This window comes from Camelus ferus, chromosome 13 (assembly GCF_009834535.1).
Source record: "Camelus ferus isolate YT-003-E chromosome 13, BCGSAC_Cfer_1.0, whole genome shotgun sequence".
NCBI classification, from domain to species: Eukaryota; Metazoa; Chordata; class Mammalia; order Artiodactyla; family Camelidae; genus Camelus; species Camelus ferus.
This window is the reverse complement of record NC_045708.1, coordinates 43,647,845-43,674,305: the sequence shown is the minus strand read 5'-3', so window position 1 is coordinate 43,674,305 and position 26,461 is coordinate 43,647,845. Positions and strand designations below refer to the sequence as shown.

At 42.2% G+C, this 26,461-nt stretch overlaps 1 long non-coding RNA gene across 1 annotated transcript in view; it reads right to left on the bottom strand.

Annotated features, from left to right (window-relative positions):
* Positions 1-26,461, bottom strand: part of LOC116668028 — a 44,781-nt gene that overhangs the window by 4,182 nt on the left and 14,138 nt on the right. Inside the window, exon 2 of the long non-coding RNA XR_004325074.1 lies at positions 526-587. This is a non-coding gene — a long non-coding RNA (uncharacterized LOC116668028). The remainder of the gene's footprint in view (positions 1-525; positions 588-26,461) is intronic.

Sequence of the window (26,461 nt, the reverse complement as noted above, 5' to 3'; positions counted from 1 at the left end):
TTATAGAACACATCCCTTTGTCCTGAAACGGCACATTGTGTAGATAAGATTGTGTCTTATTCCTTTCTAAATCCTGCCTGGATACTGATGAGCAGAGTGCCTTGAAGATAGCAGGTGCTCCATAAATTAGTGTTTTGTGATTTGGGGTTAAAACACTGAGCAAAGTCATGTTGTAGCTCAAAGCCACGTGATGCAAAGGCTGGAGGAACAGATAGGTGCCATTCCATCGGAAGGCACACGCGATCCCCATTTTAGAACAGAGAAGCTAGATGTGCTGCTAATGATCTAGGGAAAAGAACACTGGTTTGAGAGTTTGTAAGTTTGTATTTGACCCCCCAGGTCCGGCCCTACCTAGTTCTGTGATCCTAGGAAACCAAAGTGCCTTTACCTCTCTGAGACTGAGCTTTATTAACTATTAATTGAAGGCCTGGATTGCTGACCCCTGAGGTTTATTTCAGCTCTAGAGTTGCATGTGTCTGTTGTCCTCAGTCCTCAGCATCGTGCATGGAAAACATATAAACTTACCTTTTATCCTCATGTCTGGGAAACACAACTTTCCCAACTTTGCTCATCCTTGCCATTGCCTCCTGTCAAATGGAAAACAGAATGCAGACAGCTAAGTTGGAAAATTAAAAGCAAAGTGCGGCTTGTCACAGGCAAGAACATTCTAATTAGAATTTATTTCCACTTAAGACATTTTTGGGGAGTTCATTTTTTTCAACTTATTTTCCCTGATGATAAAGATTAAAACCCAATGAACCTTAAAAGTTACCTCTATGACCACACAGCCTGGGCTTCATAAATGGCTGCCTGTTGAGGCCTCCAGGGTATAAACAACCCAGAAAGCAAAGTACCTTTTTAAAAAAGATTTATGTTTTTATTGAAGTGCAGTTGATTTACAATGTTAGTTTCAGGTGTAAAGCAAAGCGACTCAGTTACACATACACATACACATATTTTTCAGATTCTTTTCCATTATAGGTTATTACAAGAAATTGAATAGAGTTCCCTGTGCTAGACAGTAGGTCTTTTGTTATGGCTCACAGGGAGCGGTGGGAGGGAGTTATTTCCCTTTCTCTTCGCCTGGATAGGAGGACTCGAGGAGGCAACAAAACCAGTCACTGAGCACATTGTCTACTTCACTCACGATAGCAGTAACTGAATGGAAGCCACTTGCACCTGAACTTTAGGATAAAATATTTAAGACCTCTGCATTTCACTTTTAGTTCTTTTTTCCAGCTGTCCCTGCAATTGTGCATACAGATGTGAGACCTCCGGGCTGAGTCTGATTAACTTGACTTTAGAACATTCTTTACAATGGGGCGACCAGGTAGACAGCAAGTTGCAGCGTCTTGGGTGGACATGGTCGGGAGTGTTCAGCAGCAAGATCAACCACCGATTGTGTCGGCTCCATGATATGAGTGGAAAGGTCAGGTTTCCTTGGGTGCTCTCCCAATGCTATTAAGTTTATGGGAAAGTTAGGGGGAATGGAGTGAACCCCAACTTTGGAGTCCAACGGACTTGATTAGGGAGATTGCAAGCAACAGAATGACAAAAGCTCTTCAGAATAGGTCCTGTCTTAGGAACAGCTCTTGAACTCTTATTTTTAAGGATGTAGACATTCTGGGGTCACATATGTATAACTTCTTATTCTGTATATTTATTAGTTACTCACTATGTACCAGACACCATGCTGGGGATACAGATCTGCATAAGACACACTCTTGTCCTGGAAAAACTCACATACTAGCAGAAATATAGATATTTAACTATATCATTGTGTAAATATTATATTTATTATTTATCACTAATTCCCTTCTAACATGCCATGTATTAACTGCTTTATGTATCCCCTCTCTTCCTCTCCACTCCTTGTTCTAGCCAAAATGGAAGCTACACAGGTTGGGAGCTTTGTCTATTTGCTGCTTAATCTCAGTACCTAGAATATTCGTAGAACATGTTGAGCCCCTTCTATGTGCCAAGCACAGCACTCAGTATCTATGGAGTACAGAGACGAAGAATGAATGCGTCCTTTCATCAAGGAGCTCACCGCAGAATGGAAAAGACATTTATTGTGATCAAAATGGAGTGTGATAAATACAATGCTAGAAGCAGATAAACTTCTTTCCAATAGTTATTCAAGGATTAAGAGACTTGATACTTTTCCATCGGCTAATCATTTACACTTATTTCCAGTCTGGTGAGGATGTTCTACCAACTCTTCTCCAAGGATGCCATGGACATTGTGAACTAGATATCTGGTTTCCTAGCCCCAGTGGATTTAAAAATGCTGTCTGGGAGATCAGTGATGCTGAGAATAGCAGGCACACTGACAGAAGAAGGCAATGGCAGCCTTAGTAAGGAGGAGATTCTAAAAACTATGAAAAAGTATTGAAAATGAAGTCAAGGTGAAAGGGTAAGAACCAAAGAAGGGCAGTCTGGGGCCATTTTGCCAAAGAGCAAGTCTTCCACAAAGACTTAGTGCGGTCACAGCCATTCCACATAACAAGAATATTTTAGGAGCTCTGCTAGTCCCAACACATACTAGAACATTTTCCTTCCTAAACGAACTTCTGATTCCCTTATAACAAGCCCCAAGTCTTGCTGAGCTGATCTCAGCCATCCCCATCGCCACCTTTGCCATGGGTTCTCCTGTTCTGTGCTTGCTTCTGCCTTCAGAGCAGTGCTCTGCTGTGCCTGTTTTGGGGAGGACCTCGTCTCCTCTTGCCTCCTCTGAATCTTGAAAATATTCTCGGGGAATACTCCTCGGGGTTGTGCTTGGGCTCTGACTTGAGCTGACATTCCAGGACAGCCTTCGTGGGTGGGATCCAGGAAATTTATACTATACAAGGGGCTTCGTAAATGACACTTCCCTTCCCGCTGTAACAGATGCGGACACACGGCAGGCAGGCAGCAATTCTTTCTTCCCTTCTTCACAGTTACCTTTGCTTTTTTTAAAAATAAATTGTTGAGAAAGACCAGTGATAGAGATTTTAAAGATTTTAAAAGAGGTTGTTTTTTTTTTTCTCGAAAAAAGTACAGACTTAAACATTAAACTTAGTTCAGGGATCGACTCCACAGAAGATTTTTCCTGACTCATCCCAGCCGCCTGCCTCCCACCCAGAATGAGTTATGTACTCCCATGGCAACGTGTGTTCCCATCTAGCATAGCATTTAGGACATGGTGCCACAATTTTTGGTTAGCACATCAGCCTCCCCAGCTAGACTGTGAGCCCCTTAAGGCAGGAACTGTTATAATTATTTCTACTGCCAAACTCGGCATGTGGTGCATCGTTCGTGCTCAGGGAATGTCTACGGGATGAATGAACTGAAGGATCATACACGTGACAGAATGCTAAAACGGAAGTTTTGGCTGAGATCTAAAGATGACAGATAAAAGACACCAAAGTGAGCTGGAAAGAGACCACCCTGAAGAATTTGTAACAAAGGTAGTTGAGGACCCATTAATCAACTCTTTCCTCCACATAGAAGGTCAGGAAAAGTGATGGATTTTTAGGAGAGAGTTGTGTGTTTACTGAGCACAGCTTCACTAAGACCAGTGAGGAGTGAGATGCGTGTCCCTGAGGTTGTGGGACATGGTGGGTTGAGGGTGGCTCCTGTCTGGAGGACAGCTGGCAGCTTCAGTGTAGAAGTGCAGGAGTGTTGCTCTGGGATCAGCCAGCACAGCCAGAGTCCATCAGACTCCAAAGGCACGACTGTTTCCCACGGACCCAAGGTGGCCCACAGGTGAGAGCGCTTCCTGGGCTTTCCTGGAGCCTGTCCAACATGGCCACCTAACGAGGCAGAAGCAGTCTGCATAAAGAAACTGGCGACAACCTACTGGATTTCCAAGGAATGAAAAGAGTAACCAATCTACCAGAACAGAGAGGTGGGGCCAAGGACAAGGACCAGATACAGTAAGGGAGAGGTTTCCAAAAGAGGAAGATCTCCAAAAAAATAAAAAATAAATCTACACGGGAGCCTAGCTGTAAACACCTGTTAGACTGAGAGAGCATGAAGCCCACCGATGACAGGGCTAATCAGGTAAGAACTTTCCGACACCTTCCAGCCGCCTCAGAAGAAGAAGAAGAAAGCTAATATACCAGAGTGAAAGTGAAAGAAGGAAAAAGAAGAATCTGATGACAGCCACCTTCTCTCATTTGCAGCAATCCTGGCTGGAGGACTGAGGAGAGGCTTATCTTTAGATGAAAAGCAAAGTGATGATTATTATCTATTTCTTGATATTCCAGTTTTTGAATTTTGGTTATATCTCACAACTTAAAGGGACCATAAAACTTGTATTAGCTACGTGACTTTCTACTTATTTAAGAAAGTAATGGAACTGCCAGAATTTTTAACAAGGGCAGAGAAAAAGTAGCTCTATTGCACAAATCTGAAGGGATAGTGGGAGCAAAAAATAACGGTTGTTTCTCACAGACTCACAGACATAGGAAACAAACTTATGGTTACCAAAGGGGTAAGGAGGGGAGGGATAAATTAGGAGTTTGGGATTAGCAGATACACACCACTATACATAAAATAGATAAGCAACAAGGTCCTATTGTATGGCACAGGGAACTATATTCAATATCTTGCAATAACCTGTGGTGGAAAAGAATATGAAAAAAAATACATATATAAAATTGAATCATTTTGCTGTTTACCTGAAACACAACATTGTCAATCAACTATACTTAAATAAAAAAAAAAGTAGATAGAGCCAAAAAAATACATTTGTTTTTCAACTCTATTTCAAAAGATGTATTTGTGCTAAACCCAAGTTACATATGCATAATAAGCACTGAATGAAAATATATTAAAAGATTAACAGATTTGAGAACATGAGAGATCATGTTTTCTCTTGTTAACTTGTTTTTTGTGTCTTCTAAATGTTCTGCAATGGCACATAGAGATTTGATCATTTTAAGGAAAATAAAACTGTACTTCATTCCAAAAAAAAAAAAAAGTTAAGCTTCTACAGGCAGTCACGATGATTCGTGCTCTCCTTCCTCTCTCCTGGGAGGAGGGCTCATTAAGGCTACTGGACACAATGTGGAGAATGCCCAGAGAATCAGTGCTGTCATCAGAAATAGCGCTGCTGAGTCTTCCCATTTCTCCAAATAATTAACATAAAACTGAAACCTCATGAACCCACTGGCTGCAGTAAATCTGGAAATTACCACAGCAAAACAATATGAATTTATTATGGGAATGCTGACACATGCTAAATATAGTCACCCCCACAATATATTTCTGTTCAAAAGGGTTTATTTGAAGTCAGCCTCAAAATTCATACTTTTTGTCAGCAGGCAGGAGCCGGCCAATCTGGATTTGCAGCACGCTACCCTCTTTGTTTGGGAGTCTAGACAGCACCACCGATACAGGGACTTTTTTCTTTCCTTTGAGCCCACACAATGAAAGCTTTTACAAACAAAATATTTTGTAAAATCGCATTTTAATCACTTCTTTTCTTTCTCTCTATTGGGCCAAGCTATAAATAAACCATGAAAGTTCACATTTGATCGTCACTTCTGAAAGCAAGTATAAGGGTTTCTGTAGGAAAAAAATAGGAGCCCTGTCCCAGGGCCATGAAAGACCGCATTCATGGGGTTTGACCCTTCCAGGCCGTGTCAAGGCTGAGATCCCAGTCCACACACGCTGCTCACCACTTCCCTGGGAGCTGCACGGGCAGTCACCAGGCCTGTGTGGGCGCAGGCAACTCCCAGTTCTCACGTGTTATGGCCTGGCTTGGGAGCCACCAAAAGTCTTTAGGCGACACTGGGTGAGTTACCCAGGGAAGTTAAGTTCAAAAAAGGAAGGGGCTTTTCAGCACCAATGGAGAAGAGGACGATTCCACGACTGGCAGACACACTTGTGTTAGCAATTTGGGGAGCAGGGGACCTGATACTGTCTCCTCTGTACAGGGGAAGGAGAACAATGGCCTTAAGACTTAGGGAAGGCCGTCAGGTAGTCTAGACCTAGGCACCGAAAGGCACTGCCAGCTTGGCAATGTCCAGCGTCACGGTCCACAGTCACTGTCCACAAGGAAGAAGAACCAGGACCTGGCCTGGTGGGAGGCATCCTGTGAGCTCCCTGAGTGGGGAAGGAGTCATGCCACTGTAGGTCTCATGCCCGGCACAGTCCTAGCACTTCCAGGTGCTTGGTTCACGTTTACTGAGCTGCTGGATGAAAAGGGATGACTTTCCTAACAGAGGCAACGTAGGATCTTCTCACACTGTTTGTAGAACGGCATATCTGCGATCTAGTGGTCAAGACGACCTGTTAAGATTCCAGAAGAAAATATTGGAAGTGCCATTTATATGACTTTTAGTCTAAAGAAATGGATTAAGCTTTACCAGCACTGAATATGCAGATTGTCACCAGATCCATCAGTGTGTCCATACATCAGTCATGAGGGAATAAAGATGTGTGAGGTTTCCTAAGAGAAGAATGAGAGCTCTACCACACCAGGGGACGACAGCATGGCACTCCATTCTACGCCCGCGGCTTCCAGGGATTTGCTACCTGCTGCCATTTACACGTTCCATGTTGGTGGATTTATAGGTATATCTAATTTCATTTAAATAAACCCTCACAAAATGGGCAAGCAGCTGAGAAAGATTCAGTCAAAGGATTAAAGGCAATGGTGGTAATTCAGATTCAAGTAAGTGAAAAAAATGATGACACTTTTACTTGGTTCTAGCTTTCCATATTATAAGGTAAAAACCATGAAGACCTAGTCAGATAAGGTAAGAATTGGGAAAAAATCGAAACTATCAAGAATATTATTTGAGATATAATACTGAGGCACATGTAAAATCATTTAGAAATCATCAAAAATCACTTAAAATCATTAAAAACTCACCTGGCCTTGGACAGGGTAACTTTAGATATTGTACAACGTTACTACGCCAGCATCATGAGAGGCATGCATTTGAAGTATTTTATTTCAGCTGTGTTTCAGCTGTTTTACAGTGTAAAAAATCACAAGTACAGTAGAATATGTGTCTGCTATTTCATAAATAAATTTCCATGTGTTGAAGATGTAAGCTCGAAATATTTTTAACTGATGGTGTATACGATTCAAAAAATGAAGCATCCATTGTCCCAGAAGCCAACTCCCAAGGCTGTTGCTAGGTTACTGGTTCAAGCCAACATTTCCCAGGTGCCTACTTGGTGCTGCGCCCTGTACTCATTGCTTTGTGTACATAACCTTTTAAATTCTCAAAACGACTTAACAGCACAGATATCATCAGCTATCCCCACTTTACGGACCACGAAGTAAACAGAGACAGTATAAGGAAATTTGCCCAAGGTCATAAAGCCGATATGCAGCAAAGCCAGAATTCAGACCTGCTTCTGATTCCAGGCTTTCACTCAGCCCTGCACTCAGACCTGACACACCTGTCCTCCTGGCAGTGCAAAAAGTCTGCTCCTTGGTCCCCTAGGCTTGAGTTCAAATCCTGCTTCTGCTGCTTATTACCTGTGTGATCTCCTTGGGTGAGAATGAGTGTGTGTATGCACGTGAGGCACCAATACAGTACACTGTCCCTTTTTTCAGAGATGCTGACACATAGCTCTGAAATACATGAATCTGCCTTCTTGAGGAACTCTGACTCATTTTACTGGAACAACAAGTTCACATGCTAATGTGTGGGCTGAGGCACATGACCGACTCCTCCATAGAAAAACAAAAGATAGCAAATGTGATTTTCCTGCAACAAGCATTAAGAAATGGCTAGTTGTTCTTTTATTTGTTTTGTTTTGTTTTTCCTTTTGACACAGTCATCTTTTGACCTGCACCTGGTATTTTCGGCAACCTCCAAGCACTGGAGACAACAATGTCAATTTATAAGCAGGAAGGGATGAGAGAAAGGAAAGAGTGATGTTAATTAAGTCTTTATCACTAATCATAACATGAAGACTCACACTTCGTTTATAATTTTAAATACATGGTGTCAATATACCTACCTACATACCTACCTACCTATCCACATCCACACACATTTATCTTGTTTAGGGTGTTGATTACATGGGTATACACACTTATCAAAATTCATCAAACTGTACCAAGATCTGTGTCTTTCCCTGCATATATACTTTGTATATACTATATCTCAATTTAAAAGTTGTAAAAGAAAAAACACTGTATATGTGCATTAGTGTATGTGTTGGTACATCTATATATTTATTTTAAAATTTCAATTATATAATGCCTACCAAATGGAAAAAAAAGAAAAACTGGAAGAGATGCATAGGGCAAAGTATGGCGGGTGGGGGTGGGTGGAGCTTCCGTGCCCTCAAGGGTACACCATCTGAAGCTCTCCAAACTCTGTTGTTTCAGGATTTTTATGGAAGTTTCATTACATAGGTATAATTGATTAAATCATTAGCGATTGGTGATTAGCTCAATCTCCAGCCTCCTCCCCTGCTTGGAGGTCAGGGAGTGGGGCTGCAAGTTGCAACCCTCTAATTATGCCTTGGTCTTTCTGGTGACCAGCCCCTGTACAGGTGCTATCTAGGGGTCCCTAGTCCCAAGTAGTCTCATTAGTATACAAAAGACACTCTTTTCACTCTAGATTCCTAAGGTTTTAGGAGCTGTGTGCCAGGAATCAAGGACAAAGGTCAACTATTTATTATTTTTTTAATATCATAGTCTCTCTTACTCCCCAAAATTGTAATGGACCCATACTGCTTTTTGAATGAAATTCAAATTTCATTAGATGGCCTAAAACTTCAAGGTTGAAGTTGTGCAGATGTCTCCAGTCTTACCTCATGTCTTGCTCACTGTGATCGCCATGCTGAAAACGCAAGGGCCATTGTGCTGTTAATTGAACGTGGCAAGTTTGCTCCTGCCCAGGGCCTTCCTGCCTCTTTCAGGAGTGCTCTTCTGAATCTTATACTGTCTGGCTTTTTCATATCATTTAGGCCCTCTTCAAACAGAATCTCAAAGAGACTGCCTTTGGCCACTCTTGGCTGAAACAGCCCACTTCTCCCAAACACCCTCTATCACATGGTCTCATTTTCTTGTCTCTGTAACCCTTCAGAGCACTTAGCATAGCCTGAAATTATATTGTCAATTTACTGGCATCCTTATTTACTGTCTACTCCCTCCTTTGGTCCTCACCTCTATTCCTCCCTCGTGAACTAAGCTCTACGGAATCAGGGTCCTTGGCTTTCTTAATCATTGACGTAGCCCTCACTTTTAGTAGGACACTAGCTAAAGGTTAGCTGAAAGTATACACTTGTTAAATGCCTAGTTTGGCAAGGCACTGTATACACTTATTAAATGCCTAACTTGCCTCATTTGATGCTCACAAACATTCTGTAACAAAAGTCTTATTATCTAAACTTATAATGAGGAAACAGAGGCTCAGAGAGCTTAAGAGAATTTCCTAAGCTGGTAAATGGCTTAGCTAGGATTTGAAACTTGCTTTAACCCATGAGTAAGACCAGTACCATTCCTTGAGGAGCTCACAGCCAATAGGCAGATCTCCAGCATTAGTTCATGAAAATTTATCTTGCTCTGATGACTTTAGGGCCCTGTAAAACTCTAAAAGCTTGCTTTCTCCACCATCAAAGACAAATTCAATTACAGTTATAATATTGTGCTTACAAAGGCAGGAAGATGGATTCACTGATGTATGGAAAGATTGTTCATATTAATTTTTGAAATAAACAAAATTACTGCCAGCTGTATGACCCTGAGTAAGACCCTTCCCCTCTCTGGGACTCACTTTCCTTATCAGCAAAATAAAGGGATTGGATTAAATTATTTCTAAAGTCTTTGCCAGCTCTGCAATCTGTTGGTTCCATGCACATGCCTTTTTTTGATTAACTCTCAGTTGACAAGTGAACCAATTACTCCCAATGGTACATTTTATTAGGTTTTCTTTTTTTTTTTAACTAGTCTACTTTCAGAGGGAATATACCCACTGCATTTCCCCAGCAAGGTTCAGTTTCATTCCAACTCAGTCACAGCAAACTTGACACAGGGGAGTGATTCTACAACAGGTAAGCACACCTACCACTGTGATGTTCTGAGATGTGGTTCTAAAACATGGCCTGGCTGCTAAGGGGCTGGGCCCAAATATGAATAGCTGAGTGAGTAGTCATCCTACTTACAGGAGTTTGACTTGCCTCTTATGGGTTTTCTTAAAGCCAAAATATCAAGCTTCTTGCTAAAAGCATCAGACAGATTACAGACTTCATAACTGCAAGCTATCACCCATCTAATAATCTGTTATTGAATAATCTGGAAAAGAAACAGTCCTGCTGGTATTTCTGGCTGAGAACATAAGATACAGCAGTGAGCTACAACAGAAATAATAATAGCAGTAATGGTAACAACAACAACAATAATGGCAGCTAACATTTATGAGTACTTACTACGGCCCAGCACTGCATTAAGCACTTTATAGGGGAGGAGGGGTGAATAGATTAGTGGTAGACTGCATGTTTAGCATGCACGAGGTCCTGGGTCCAATCCCCAGTACCTCCATTTTAAAAAAAATTAAAAAAAATTTTTTTACCTACTTCGTATCCCCAATTGAGAGATGAGGAAACACACAATATTGGAACTCTGTTCTTAACCATTCACTGTGGAAAGAAGGCTTTGGTGATACAGAGACCATAATTCACATCCTAGCTCTGCTGTTGAGCATTCTGAGTCTCAATTTTAAAAACGGGAATTTTAATACCTATTTTATAGGTCTGTTGATAAGGAATAAATGATTAAAACTACAATTGTTGTTACTACTGCTACTATTTACTCATCAACTGAAACAAATCTTATTTTCCTAGAAACTTTATTAAGAGTTACCAGATATTACCTGGTGTATGTTTTAGGTTGGTGGGGTGAGTGGGCTGGGGAAGCTGGTGGGTGTCAATAGTCTCATCGATCCTCATTATCATTTCCAGACAATTGCTCCTCCATCTGCAAGCAAAAACCCCTACTCCTCCAAGGTTTATACCACCTAATCATAGAGATTTAATCATACCTATCCCCCCTGCATCTCACTGCTGTCATCATCAGCCTCTTGCTGATGTTAAATGAGGTTAAGGCTTAGATCTCAGTCTCCGTATCCATCTGGAGGTTGTCATCATCATGTAAGACTTCAGCATCTGTTTACAAGACCCATCTGATGCCTGAGTCTTGTGGTTTCAAAGTGTTTCCAGTATTCTAATAGCCACTTTCTGACTTCAACTGCCCATTAATCCAATTCTCTCACTTGCCCCATCATTCCTATCAAATGTCCTCCTCCACCTCATGGTAGTACCCAGAATCTCAATCCCTTCCTTTTCTTTCAATCCATATACCGCTTATGATCTAATTTCTTCCTTATATAGAGGAGAGTCCCCCATCTATTAAATCAAACACGTCAATCAACAGGAATCACACCTAATATTTTAGCTGCTGAATTCAATGGGTACCTCTAATCCACAGAAATTCTTTAGCCAGGATATGCTTCATTTATGACTGGGAGAAACCTTGTTTACAATGGAGCAGGTCAATGGGAGATTGCAGCTCGAGGAAGTGCAACATTCCAAAAGCTCTAAGAGTCTTGATACCTTTGAAATTTACTCTTCAAATCAAATGGTATTAACACAAAGATTGAACAAAGATTGAGCTGCAAGGGATGTTGGGCTGTGTGTTTAGGGTGGTAAATAACCAACTTACGTAAGACAGAGTGTATCTATCTATCCCTCCCTCCACACTCCTTAAAGTTCCCTGTTTTGGGTCTTGAACTGTCTTAGACCAGAGACATATCACAAGTGCGGTATGCACACCCTGGTCTGGCCTTTGAGGCTGGCCTTAGACTGGTTTATGGTACACAAGTGCCTCAGGCTAAGCCAGAATGCATTTCAAACCAACATCAGGAGGAAGAAGACAGGCGGAGAGGTTGAGTCTGAAGCCAGGAACTGGGGAGGCCAAGGATGGCACCAAAGCACTAAAAGCAGGAGAAGGGCTGGAAGGAAGCTGGGAAGGAGAGAGGAAGCACAGGTCAGACAGACTGAGGGAAGAGCGTGGAATGCAAGTCCAGGATAAATCATTGTGATGCCCTATTAAATTGGTTTATAATCATTGTTTTGTGTTCCCAAAGCTCCCTGGCTTCCCTCTATCTTAGCACTTAGCACACAGTAGGATAAATGTCTGTTTCCTTACATGTCTCTTCCACTGGACAGTGAGATCTAAGAGAAGAGAGACCATTAATTTTATCAGAACTCCCAGCAATTGATATAATGTGACTCTTCAATAAATACATGCTGGGAGAATGAAAGAACAAATGAGTAAATGGACCAATGAATGAATGAGTGAGTGAGTGAGTGAATGAATCAGAGGTGGGATATCTGTATAAAGCAACTCTGAGATCTCCATCAGTTGTACTTCTTGGTATTTCCTAACTGTCAGGTTAACATAGTCTTCATTGTCAGATGTCACACCATTAGGATCACGGGCTCTGGACTGTCTCAATCAGAACCTTGGCTCTTCCAACTGAATGGCTTGGGCAATTTAATAACCTCTTTATGCCTCAGTTTACTCATCTTTAAAATAGAAATGCTAGAAATAATTACTCACAGAGTTAGTAACATAAGAGAACATGCATGCAAACCGTCTAATTTAGTGCCTGGCACAAGTTATAGCTTAAAATTTTTGAGTCATTTTTATTCTTATAATTATTATACCCATCTCCACCCCAGCACTACACAGAATCGTGTAGTGTTTTCTCTTTTTTTGTTTTTGTTTTTTGTTTGTTTTGGGGGGAGGTAATTAGGTTTATTTATTATTTATTTATTTATTTTAAAATTATTATTATTACTTTTCAACGGAGGTACTGGGGATTGAACCCAGGACCTTGTGTACGCTAGGCAGGTGTTCTGCCACTGAGCTATACCCTCCCCCATTAATGTCTTCTTGAGTGCTACTATTTAAAGGCAGCATTTCCCGGGGTGGGAATAGCTTAGTGGTAGAGTGCATGGTTAGCATGCACAAGGTCCTGGGTTCAATCCCCAGGACCTCCATTAAAAGAATAAAATAAAGACAGAACTTCCTAATCTGTTACATGTGACATGCTGCCTGGGCTGGGGAGTGATAAAAAGCATGGAATGAAGGAACCACTCAACACTGAATACCAGCTGATGCCTCTGGTCAGCCAAGGAGAAAGAAGATGAACAAGGAGCAGAATGGTGCCTGTAGGGAATAAAAGCTGTGGGAGCTTATAGATTTAGAAACACGGAGTTTATCTTTGGGTTGGAATTCCAGGCCTTTTACATAAAACAGACAAAGAAAACAACAACTATGTCAGCTGTGTTTATGAATATAGCTTGCTCTGGCTTTCACAAGACATAGGGAATTCAGTCTGCTTCCCTCTGGTTACTGAATTATAGACAAGCACATGATGTACTGGAAAGAAAACTGATCTGGAAATCAGGAGGCTCCAGTCCTATGTTAATCTTAGTCTGGGCTCTCTAATCTTGAATGAGTTGCTTCCTTTCTTTGGATCCTAGTATCCTCTTCTCCAAAATGGAAAGTTTAAACCAGATAATATTTTATTGTTCAACCAATAGTTATTGAGTACCTACTGTGGGCCAGGCAGTGTGCTAGGCACTGTGGACACATCAGCAAACCAGACAGCTGCCATTCTTGACTTCACTGAGTTTAAAAATCTATTAGAAAAACACCTGTGCTGTAGGAGAGGGTCAGAGGGAGACAAAACTAGTCTGGGGGGTTAGGAAACTATCTGAAGGTTCAAAAGGAGTTGGACAGGTAAAGAAAGTTGATGAAGAGGGTCCCAGGCTGAAGGAAAGACATATTGGAAGGTCCCAAGTCAAAGTGATATGGTGCATTCAAAGGACTAAAAGAAGTCCAAGATGGCTGGAGTAGATAGAATGAAGGGAAAGAGTGATGAGACAAAGCTACAAATGAAGGCAGGAATCAGATTTTGGGTGGCTTTTAAAAATCATGTTAAAGGTTTCTGACATTATGCTAAAGTCAGAGGGAAGCCAGCAGAGAGTTTTAAGGTAGACCCATTCTACTCAAGTTTGTAAAAGATCACTTTGGCTGTTGTACGGAGAATGGGTTAAAGGGTGGTAACACTGGAGGCAGGGACACCATTCAAGAGGCTCTTGGAGCAGTCCAGGTGGGAGAAGATGGCAGCTTGGACTAGGGCGGTGACTGTGGAATTAAAGCAAAGTGGAAGAGTTCAAGACAATGAGATGTAGTTTAGAAAGAGACCCTGAGAGATCAAAGTGGAGGGAAGAGAGGATGGGTTCAGAATGTCCTTGAGGTTCTGGCAGGAGTGATTAAGTAGATGCGGCGCCATTTACCAGCAGTGCCATGTTTCTAATTTAGCACCAGTTTTACAGGCAAAGGTAGAGAGGATGAGTTCAGATTTGAATATGTTTAAACAGATGCCTGGGAGCCCTTTAAGTGAAGATGTAATATGGAGAGCTGTACAGCCTCTGACATATAAATAGGAAATGAATCCTTAGAAGTGGATAGGATGGACACAGTCCTGTAGAAGACCAACATATAATGCTAGGTAGAGGAGAGAGGGGAGCTGGCAAAGGGATTTGGAAAGCAGCATTCAGAGCAGCAGGAGGAAAACCAAGAAAGCATGTTGTCAATGGAAAAGCGTTTCAGTGAAGGGAGCGCTCCATGTTGCAAAGCGCTGCTAAGCGCAAAGCAGGGTAAGATTCAGAAAGCCCTCTTCACTGAGCAATGACCTAGGTTAGCCTTACTGACCTAGACTAGCACCAGTTTGGTGCACTTGTGGAAGTGGAAAGCAGATCATCTTTGGTTAAAGGGGCGGGGGGAGGGTGGTAAGAAAATCATGATCGTGAGGATAGGCACTTTTTAAAACAATTTTGACTGTGAGAGGCAATAACTGGAGGGGCTGACAGGTTGAAGAAAGGATTTTATTCTTAAGATGAGCATTTGTGGTCGCACAGTCCAAAAGAAATCACATGAGTTATATAAGTAACTTTAAATTTTTGAGTAGCCATTTAAAAATGTGAAAAGAAATAAAAGCTATATATGACAAACCTACAGCAAGCATAGTACTCAATGGTGAAAAACTCAGAACCTTCCTACTAAAATCTGGGACAAGACAAGGCTGCCCACTATCACCACTCCTATTCAACATAGTCTTGGTAGTCCTAGACACAGCAATCAGACAAGAGAGAGAAATAAAAGGGATCCAAACTGGAAAAGAAGAGGTAAAAGTGTCACTATATGCAGATGACATGATACTGTATATAGAAAACCCTAAAAGGGCCACACAAAAACTACTAGAAATAATCGAAGAATTCAGCAAGGTAGCAGGTTACAAGATTAACGTTCAAAAATCAGTTGCATTTTTTTACACTAACGATGAATCAACAGAAAAAGAAAGTGAAGAAACAATCCCCTTTAAAATAGCACGCAAAGTAATAAAGTATCTAGGAATAAATCTAACCAAGGAGGTGAAAGAATTATACATGGAAAACTATAAACCATTGATGAAGGAAATTAAAGAAGACTTAAAAAATTGGAAAGATACCCCATGGTCCTGGATTGGAAGAATCAATATTGTTAAATTAGTAATACCGCCCAAGGCAATCTACAGATTTAATGCAATCTCTATCAAATTACCCAGGACATATTTCTCAGAACTAGAACAAATCATAATAAAATTTATATGGAACCACAAAAACCTAGAATTGCCAAAGCATTACTGAAGAAAAAGAAAGAGGCTGGAGGAATAACTCTCCTAGACTTCAGACAATATTATGGAGCTACAGTAATGAAGACAGCATGGCATTGGTACAACAACAGACATATGGACCAATGGAACAGAATAGAGACCCCAGAAATGAACCCACAAACTTTTGGTCAACTAATCTTCAACAATAGAGGCAATAATATATGATGGAATAAAGACAGTCTCTTCAGCAAATGGTGTTGGGAAAACTGGACAGCAGCATGTAAATCAATGAAGCTAGAACACTCCCTTACACCATACACAAAAATAAACTCAAAATGGATCAAAGACTTAAAAATAAGACAAGATACAATAAACCTCCCAGAAGAAAACTGAAGCAAAACATTATCTCACATACATCTCAAAAATGTTCTACCCAAGCAATAGAAATAAAAGCAAGAGTAAAAAATGGGACCTAATGAAACTTATAAGCTTCTGCACAGCAAAGGAAACTATAAGTAAAACAAAACGACAACCTACAGAATGGGAGAAAAATTTTGCAAAAATTTTGAAATTGACAAAGGCTTGATCTCTAGAATATATAAGCAGTTCAAATAACATAATAAGGAAAAAAGAAACAACCCAATCCAAAAATAGGCAGAAGACCTAAACAAGCAATTCTCCAAGGAAGACATACAAATGATCAATAGGCACATGAAAAAATGCTCAATATCACTAATTATCAGAGAAATGCAAATCAAAACTATGATGAGGTTATCACCTCATACCAGTCAGAGTGGCCATCATTCAAAAAGTCCACAAATGACACATGCTGGAGAGGCTGTGGAGAAAAGGGAACCCTCCTACACTGCTGGTGGGAATGCAGTTTGGTGCAACCATTATGGAAAACAGAATGGAGATTCCTCAACAGACTAGGAATAGACTTACCATATGACCGTGGAATCCTGCTCCTGGGCATATATCCAGAAGGAACCCTACTTCAAAAAGACACTTGCACCCCAGTGTTCATAGCAGCACTATTTACAATAGCCAAGACATGGAAACAGCCTAAATGTCCAACAATAGATGACTGGATAAAGAAGAAGTGGTATATTTATACAATGGAATACTATTAAGTCATAAAAAACAACATAATGCCATTTGCAGCAACATGGATGCTCCTGGAGAATGTCATTCTAAGCCAGAAAGAGAAAGAAAAATACTATATGAGATTGCTCATATGTGGAATCTTAAAAAAAAAAAAGAACATAAATACAAAACAGAAACCGACTCATAGACATAGAGTACAATCTTGTGGTTGCCAAGGGGGCGGGGGATGGGAAGGGACAGATTGGGATTTCAAAATTTATAGATACTGACAGGCATATGAAGAATAGGTAAACAAGATTATACTGTAGAGCACATGGAAATATATACAAGATCTTATGGTAGCTCACAGTGAAAAAAATGTGACAAGGAATATATGTATGTTCATGTATAACTGTAAAATTGTGCTCTACACTGGAATTTGACACAACATTGTAAAATGACTATAACACAATAAAAAGTGTAAAAAAATGTGAAAAGAAATTGGTGAACTTACTTGTAGTATCTTTTCTTTAACTTATTATACCCCCAATATTATGTCAACAAGTAACACAAAAATTATTAATGAAATACTCTATGTTCTTGTATTCGTACTAAGTCTTTGAAACCTGGCGTGTATTTCACACATTTCAGTTTGGACTGGCCACATTTCAAATGCTCAGTAACTCCATCTGATGGGTGGCTACTCTATTGTATAGCAGGAGTCTACGGCAGGTTTAAATGCTGATGAGAAGGGGTTAGTACGGAAGGAGAGGCTAAATATGAAGGAAAACGGATTGAATGAACAGTCAGAAGCAGTGGGAGATGAAGGAGCCTCTGAACATACGTGGGGCATCTCTTCCATTATAACAAATGGGAAGGAGAAGGTTGTGGCTGGATGTAGGCAGTGGTGTATTGATAAATGCTCAACAACTGGCTCTCCCCCTCTACTCCCCCCTCCCTCAAAGGCCCTGATTGTAGCATTTGCCGATTTCTGTGGTGTAAAGACCTTCCACTCAGGTTAATTTCAAACTACTAACATGGTGTCACTGAACACAGCGCTGGACAGAGATGCCCACAGTTGTCTCTTTGGAGCAGCTCCAGCGTGCCACTGGATATGAGAAATGTAGGAGGTTTGATGGCAGCTGAATTCCCAATGGCTTTTATTTTCTTTTGGGGGTAGCTGGTGGTTGAGAATAAATAGGGGGTCATATGTCTGAACGTGAGAGGAAAGATGGGGCTGGGAACTGGGGAGGTTTGCTATCATCATTGCAGAAAATGGGAAATTGAGCTTGTTGTATTAGTCCGGTTCCTATTCAGAAACAGATGGACACTCATATTGAATAACTGAAGAAATGCTTGAGAAAGGGGTTTGTTTAAAGAAAGTTTAGGAAAGGAAACAGGTACCCCATGACTAGCAACAGTGGGGAATGTTAACATCTCCTGGCTTGAAGGAGCAAGGGGAGGGAGGGATTCTCATTGCCCAGAGAGAAAGTTGTAGGGAGAGGGCTATGTGCAGGAGCTGTGGTCTATGGTAAATGTATGGTAGACGGATCAGCTAAACCGTGGCAATTCAGCATGGAGAAAGCTGGAGAAACAAAGAGCTTCATCTACCCTCCAGGATCCCTCTGGTGCCCATTGGCCAAACCCAACCAGAAACTAGAGGGGGAGGGAGGCTGTCTGGGGATAATTAACATGCAATGTTAGAACCCTGACTTATTGTTGTATAGTATTTTCTTGTGGTGTTGAGTGGTCTTGAGGCAGGGAGAAGGTAGAAACCTGGTTTCATCCTGGATTGGGATTTGGTAAAACAGGAACAATGGGAAAAAGATGAAAAAATGGAATGGCCATAAGGAGACTGACCATGCGGAAAGAGAGAAAAGGAATAAGAGGGAAGTAAAAAAGTCCTCACAAAAAAGAGGAAAGTAAAAAAGTCTTTCAAAGTAAATATTAACTCTGTTTTAGAGACGAGGAAACTAGAACAAAAGCAGTAATGTGGTTTACTCAAGAAGCCAGATTAGTTAGTGGAGGGGTGAGGAGATAGCTCTGCTTAGCTTGCTAGCATGTTCCACCTGCAAGCTAAGGAGTGGTTCGCTTGAATTCGGGGGAGGGGGTACATTTTCACATTCACTTAAGCTTTTCATTGAAACCGAAGCATTATTGGAATTTCCTAACCCAAATATAGATAGATTCACGCACACTGAAAAGCAAGGATGCCCCTGGGCACGTTCATTACAGATGCTCATCCCAAATATACAAGCTAAGAGGTGGGTAAGGAAGGTGCAAGGGTGTCTTTTGTGAAACATGTGGAGTCAAGTGCTCAGGCATGTTCTCTCTTCCTGAGTCGGTGTCTGTTCTGGCCTCCCCTCTAGGCGGCACCTGCCTGGGTCATCTTCTTTCTTGCACCCAGCAGGATGGGCAGAAGGGGTGAGAGAGCATCATTCGACTCCCCCTGTGTGTCTGGTACACAGCTATAGCCCATGCATGTTTCTAGGGTGTGTGGCATGTGGCGAACGCTCAGTGTTTACAAGGTGGACGGAGTCTTTCAAGGACTGTGTTTTCTGTGTCAAATATTACCTGGTCTGATAACAAGATTAGAAGCCAGAAGTTTCTGGTCGCAAAGCTAGGAACAGGGCACAGAGAGCACTGGAAGCTAGGTTGGAATTCCTATGATGTGACCTTGGAGCCTAATCTCTCTTGGTCCATTTATGAAATCTCCTTTATAAGATTTGGCCAAGACCTAATGGGTGGTTGTAAAGATTTAATGAGGCCAAGGGTGCAAAGCTCCTGGCACATGTAAGAGCTCAGCAAAAGCCCATTCTTCCCACTCTCCTGTCCCTCTCTGGTCCTTCTACTGGATTTAACCCTTTCTTCCATTTCCCAGAATCATCCATGTCTTCTAACACTGTATTCCATTGACAGAAGAAAGTGGTGGTTTCCCCACAGCTTCCCAATCGTGACTACTCTAGTTTTTTTGTTGTTTTGTTTCGGTCACTTTGGGGCCTTGGTTTGGGCCTTGGTGACCCCAGGTGACCACTTTGTGGAAACCACGGCATTTTGGATCATGGCTTTTTTCCCATCTTTGAATAAACACTGAAAGCTTTCGTTACCTTTGATTCCAACTCTCGTTTGCCATCTGGTGCCTGGTTTGGCTGCATCTGTGTTTGCTTAATGACTTGAGGCGAAGGCTGAGTTTACATATGGGAAGAAGGAGAGGGCTTTGCTTGATTTCTTCCATATGTTCATTTATTCATATATTATGATTTTTGTAATCTCACCAGCACAGATCCCTTCAGACAACCCTTACCCTGTTCCTTGGAGACCCACTTCTTTGTGTGTTCAGCTGGGAGTTTCTGTGAGAACATTTCTGCAATGCCCATTACTTTGAGCAGAGCTCAGTGTGGCTTTTAGATCGGTACAAAATTAATGTTCTTGAAGGTTCTTCTTTTCAAATGGAGGAGGCCTATTTGACTCGAGTGATTCTGTAGAAAGAGCCAGGAGACCTGGGTTCTAGGCCCTGCTGTCCATTCATAAATGGTGTGAATCCAAACAAGTTCGATGACCATTCTGTTCCTCAGTTTGCTCATCATGTATCCAAAGGTTTAGGATGGGTTTGCTCTGACACCTAAGAGCCTCCCAGTGCCCAGCGTTCCTGCTCCTGTTTCTTCCTCTTCCTTTGGTACTGGGTTTGTGGCTCTTACAGATGGGTACCCGATGTCCCAATTTGTGCGTTCCCCCTTCTCAGCTCCCAAGCAGAGGTACGTATGGGGGAAAATCTAAGAAAGGCATCCCATCTTCTGTGTGATGAATGAATGAAAGCGGATGAGCTCTATTTCTGGTTCTGTAAAAAGTCACCATTTCTTTACCTGCAGTAGACGTGGGACTCAGCTCAGTGTGATGGTTCGGGAGCTCTGGAAAGAGCAGACTGAGAAGAAACCTGCCTCTTATTTACCAGCCTGTGGACTTGGGCAGTTTTCCTCATTTTCCTAAGTCTTATCTTCCTTCTCTGTAAAATGGGAGTATCTGCCTTGTAGGAACCACGAGTGGATAAGTAATCATTAATTCCGAGCACGGTGTTTTGCATAAAGCAAATGCTCACCAATGTTGTTGCCTCTGTGCTCAGTGGATTCAAGGGTGAAATCTACAGGTGCTGAGAATGGCTCAGAGGAGGAAACCGACGATACTCAGAGAAGATCACAAAACCAACTGGTTTCAAAGCTAGGACTAGAACTTGGGACTCCTAACTCCCAGGCTGCAGACGGTTCTCATGAGCTGAAGAGGGGTGGAGAAAAATGGACGGCTGGGTGGGATATGCTGGGGACCAGATATCTGGCCCAAGCCTGACCCCGAGGCTGGTGAGTGGAAGAGTCTCAGGGGGGCCAGGAGTATGTATGGGGGTGGAGGAGGGGGAGGGGAGTATTTTTTGTGAATATCCTCAAGTCACTCTGAGCAGTTCTCTCTCTCTAGCCCTCCCTTCCCATCCCTCTTCCTCTCTCCCCTCCAGCCTGGTCTCTGTGCCTGGAAGAGTGAAGCCCAAAAGAACAGAAATTCTTTGAATGTTTTGGATATGGCCAGACAGATAGGTAAGGCAGTATTTGATAGTTTGGGCAGAAAAGCTTTGCTCATGTATTTGCAGGTGTCAAAGTAATCTCTGCCAGATAATCAAGAAATGATCTGTCAGGTTAGAGGCAAGGAGAGAAGAAGAAATAATCTTGGCCACTGCCTCCCCCAGGGCTGCTCTTCTGTATTCAGCCTGGCAGGGGCCGGGTGCAGGGGCCCTGGGGGAGGGAGATGCACACAGACACAAGAGATGCTCAGGAGCCTGGGCTGATGGATCAGATGGGGGTGTTAGGGAGAAAGAGTTGTCAGAAATAACTCAAGAACTCTTAGATCTCTGGACTTGGCCATCTGCCCACTTAGGTAGAGGCAGAGCGAGCATTGGGATTGAGGGCTGTCTACACAGAGCCTGCTTCTTTAGACCTGAAAGGGCTCATTCAGGGTTCATGAGGTAACAGAGCAGCAGCATCTCAGCCTGCCTCCTCCTGTTCAGAGGCCAACTGCTATAAGAACATCAAGAGAAATAACGTTGCAAAGATTCCTCACAGACCTGGCCAAAGCTTACATCAGCCAGTCATGTGGGTTTTAAGCTCTATTATTCAGTAAGAAATGGATTTGTCCTTGTCAGTGCTACAAGATCTGGCACCTATGCCTGAGATGCGAAGGCACTTTTTTTTTTTTTTTTTTTTAAGTCACAGAAGCTCTGGACAACCTGGGAATTTAAGTGCAACCTCTGGATAACAAGCACACCACCTGTGGCCGAGATCTTCCCAAAGAGGCATCTCCCCATTTCCTTAGGGTGGCGAGAAGATGGGAGGACAGGAAAATAGGTGTCAGGACAGAAGACACGAGGCCATGGAAAATGCTAGGTCCCAATGCACAGACATCTTGGAGCAAGAAACTATGGCTGCCTGGAACTACTACGTCTTTACCTGGGAGTGCAGGGGGTGGGGGGCCACCACCTAGGAGTGAGCGTGTGCAGAATCTGCACAGGGAATTCAAGGGGAGCTCGGAGGCTTTTCATGGCTGGGGTGGAGATGGGAGGCCCGTTTAAATCAGAAACTGGAAGGAAATTTCCTCCTCCTCCCACTCTCTCACACATCCCCACCAGATTCCTGCTTAGGAACCATATCTTCTGCTCTTGTGGAAGAGATGGAGATGGAAATAAGAATCGTCACCCCTCCTTAAGCACTTGTTAGAACAACAGCTAACATTTTTTTGATGTTTGCTACCGTGTTAAGAGTGTACGTGCCTTATCTCATCAATATTCAAAGCAACCCCCAAAAGATATGTGTTATCATTACAATCTCTATTTTACAAGGGAGAAAAGAGAATTGAACAGAGGTTAAGGAACTTACCCAAGATCACCCAGCAAGTAAACAGGAGGTCCAGGATTCAAATCCAGGCAATAGAATCCATTTCCTTAACTCAGCTGTGTATCAAAGGGCAGGGTGGTGTAAGCCAGTCACCTTGGGTGTGGGCAATGGGGGTGGGAAGGGTGCACTCTCTGTAGAGAGTTAAAATATAATAATAAAACTGGTTAAAAGGTCCATCTGCTTTTATTATCCCATGCATTGGCAATATATTGGTGGTAAAATCTCCCCTTCAGGGCAAACTTCTCCCACCCTTATAAGCTAACCATCCTAGAAGGAAGGAATTACTAGTCACATTTACAGATCTCAAATCCCATCCAAACACTCCTATCACACCCCGAACCTCTCCTTTAAGCTCTCATAACAAGTATATTGGTTATATGTGCGACTAGTTCTTTATCTGTCTTTACCATTGGACCAACAACTCCATGAGGGTAAGGGCTGTGTCTGCAGGTCATGTTGAGGCACAGGGCTTAGTTTATTGGAGCTGTCCACCAAGTAAATATTTGCTGAATGAACAGATGTGTAAAGAAATGGTCTACCTAAAATGCCATCTCCTCGTGAAGTCTTCCTTAAGGGAAGAAATACCGAGCTCTTAAGAGAGAAGGTGGAGTGAGTGATGTTGGAGGAAGCTGTGATGGTGGGCTGGGTTCGCCTCCCCTCTGTGGCAGGCCAAGAGGTCTCTGCCAGGTGTAATGAGCATAGCTTCGAGGTTCAGGGCACCCCAACATTCCTCCTCATGGATCCACCCCCCTGCCCCAGGAAGAGAATACACCCCTTTTGAGACTGATATCTGAGAGCCAATAGTTAATGGATTTGTCTTAAGGCCAGAAACTACCTACAGTGAGACACAGATTTTGGATTATTTTTAAGACTATGCAATCCTTGATTAGAATATAGATACAAAAAAATCCCAGTATGTTCCTTAGAGAAATCTATTTTGTTTCTAGCATGTTTCTCAGTTGCTAGATAATTTAATTCTGCAGGCATCTCTATGACCTGGGATGTTAATTACTTCAAAATGGAAGCATGTTGGTTTATAAGTACTTTAAAACTAAGACATATTTTTGCTTATATGTGGAATTTAACTGAAAAAAATACAAATTTTATTTATAAACTAGAAATAGACTCACAGACATAGAAAACAAACTGTGGTTACCAGGGGGAAAGGGGGTAGGGACAGATTAGGAGTTAGGGATTAATAGACACACAGTACTATATATAAAATAGATAAACAACAAGGACCTCCTGGATAGCACAGGGAACTATATTCAATTTCTTGTAATGAGCTGTAATGGAAAAGAATCTGAAATAATATGTATATAAAAAAACTGAATCGCTTTGCTGTACACCTGAAACTAACATTGTACATTGACTACATACTTCAATGAAAAATAACAGTTAACAAAAAATAAAAAGCAGAAACAGCAACAGCAACAACAACAAAACCCCTGAAATTTGGGGATTACTTGGCAAGATATTTCAAGTCTATATTAAACTGAGGTAAAATTTCATATTATCTAGTCCAAGTGGGAAAATACTTCAAAATGTGTCCGTTGCTGCTGCTTTTGGACCTAAGGTCAATTCAAGAAGTAAATTCAATAGTAATTTTCTCATTCATCTTTCATTAAAAATATTTTAATATTAAAAAAATTAATCTAAGAAAAAAAATAAAACTAAGACGCATTTTGCTAAAGGACTATGGAGCTGGCATCCCCACAGTAGGTCCACTCCCAGCCCATTTGTTAAACAAGGCTGTAATCCTTTGTAAAACTTTCTAGATATTGTGCTATATCGTGCCCTCCTTTTTTATCCTTTAAAATACATTTCTGTATTTTTTCCCCTAAAAATAAGATGATGTTCCAGGCAACCTTCCTGGGTGGTCTACCCAGGAGAGAAGAGTCCCCAGGTCTCCTCTGAGAGGTGGGTCACAGCAAGGTCAGTCCCCATGCTGGATACCCAGGAGGAAGGCTGCGTGAACTGCACCATGAGGTGGCACGCCAGGGCCACAGGGGTCCTGGGATCACAGCTGGCCATGGGCAGAGACCAACAGAATGGCTCAGAACTTAACACGGAGTCAGACAAAGATGAGGGCAGATGAAAGGTCTCCCAACCCCCAAATTCTACCATGATATCTTTGAAAAGTTCTGCAGTGTTGGAGGAAAGGCCTTCAAAAGGAAGGTCCCCAGTGAACAGGTGACACCAAAGGCTTGCTTGTCTCTGTGGCTCACTACCTGGAGTTTTCAACCTACAAGACTTCAATTAAGACACCAGAAATGTCTGTACATTCACCGTGTTTAACAAGAAGGGATAGGTGAAATAGTCTATATACTGGAAGGCATCTTTGTCATATCAACTAGCTACATGATGGAGACCCCTAGAGCAGGTCCCAAAGGGGTGGGACACAGGACAGAGAAGGGTGTATGGTGGATGGATGGAGCTGGTGGCAAGAAGTCCTCTGCAGCCCCTGCTATCCTAAGGAGTGGGAGAGAACTAGACCCCAGGAGGAGTGAGCTTTGGGAGTTTCTCCTTTTTTTCCCATTCATCTTCCTTCCCTTTTCCCCTACCATCCTCCCTCCTTCCCTCTCCTCTTCTTTCCTCCTCTGCTTTCTTCTTCCTCCTTTCCTCTCTCCTTCCCACCCTTCATATACATTTACTGAACACTTACTATCTGCTAATCACTATTTTAGGCTCTGGCAGTCACTGGTGGACAAAATCTGCATAGTCCTTACCCTTGGGAAACTTAGAGCATCACAAGGGAGACAGACAGTAAACAAATAATCTCAAAAATATCTACTAATGCATTACACTAAGTACTAGGGGCCATAGGCTGTCATGTGGTATCACTAGCTTAGGCTGAGGGGATCGGGGAAATACCTCTCTCAGGAAGTGACATTTAAGCTCATGGCTGAAGGAAGAGGAGGACCTAGATCAAGAAGAAGTGTGAGTGTTGGGGGAGGGGCAGCCTTACAGCCTAGGGAATAAAAGAAATAACAACAACAGTAGCAGTGATGACAATAGATAAAGCAGTACTGAGCAGTTCCATGCCAGTCATTATTCTAAATATCTAATAACTATTCATTTAACACTTACATCAACTCTCTGAGGCAATTACCTTTACTGTCCCATTTTTCAGATAAGGAAAATGAGGCACAACGTAGTGAGGCACGCACTTGCCCAACCAAAGTCACACAGCTAGAAGGTAGAGACACATGGATAAATCTCAGGTAATCTGGCTGCAGGAAAGGGAGACCTGGTGAATTAAGTCTGTAGCACCTGCTGACATGGAGGGGAGGGCACACCCAGGCACTCAGTGTCTTGTGATGATTCTGCAATTTTTCCTAAATTCCTCAGTGGAATCCATTGCAGAATTTTAGGGAGAGAGATTTGCACTTTCCCAAGCCCTCTTTGATTCCAGTGGGAGAGCAGTCAGCGTGAGACCAGTTGAGAGAATATCTTAGCGGTCCAGGTGGGAGGAGCAGCAGTTTGCATGAAATAACCAATTCATTAATGAGCCACCTCAGCTGAACTTCTTAATGCCTTCCTTGCCTTCAGCTCTTTCTTCCTCTCTCATTTCCTTGGTCTTCACTGCTCTGTCTCACCTCCCCAACCCCTTCTTTCAGCAGAAGGTGGGGGACACAGTAATAGAACCCCTCCTCGGCTCAGTATGCCTAGCCACGGGCAAGCTCTGGCATTCCTCCACCTTCTCTGAGGCACCCTCCCTGCATCCATGACTCAGGAGCATCCTCTTCCGTGCCTGCA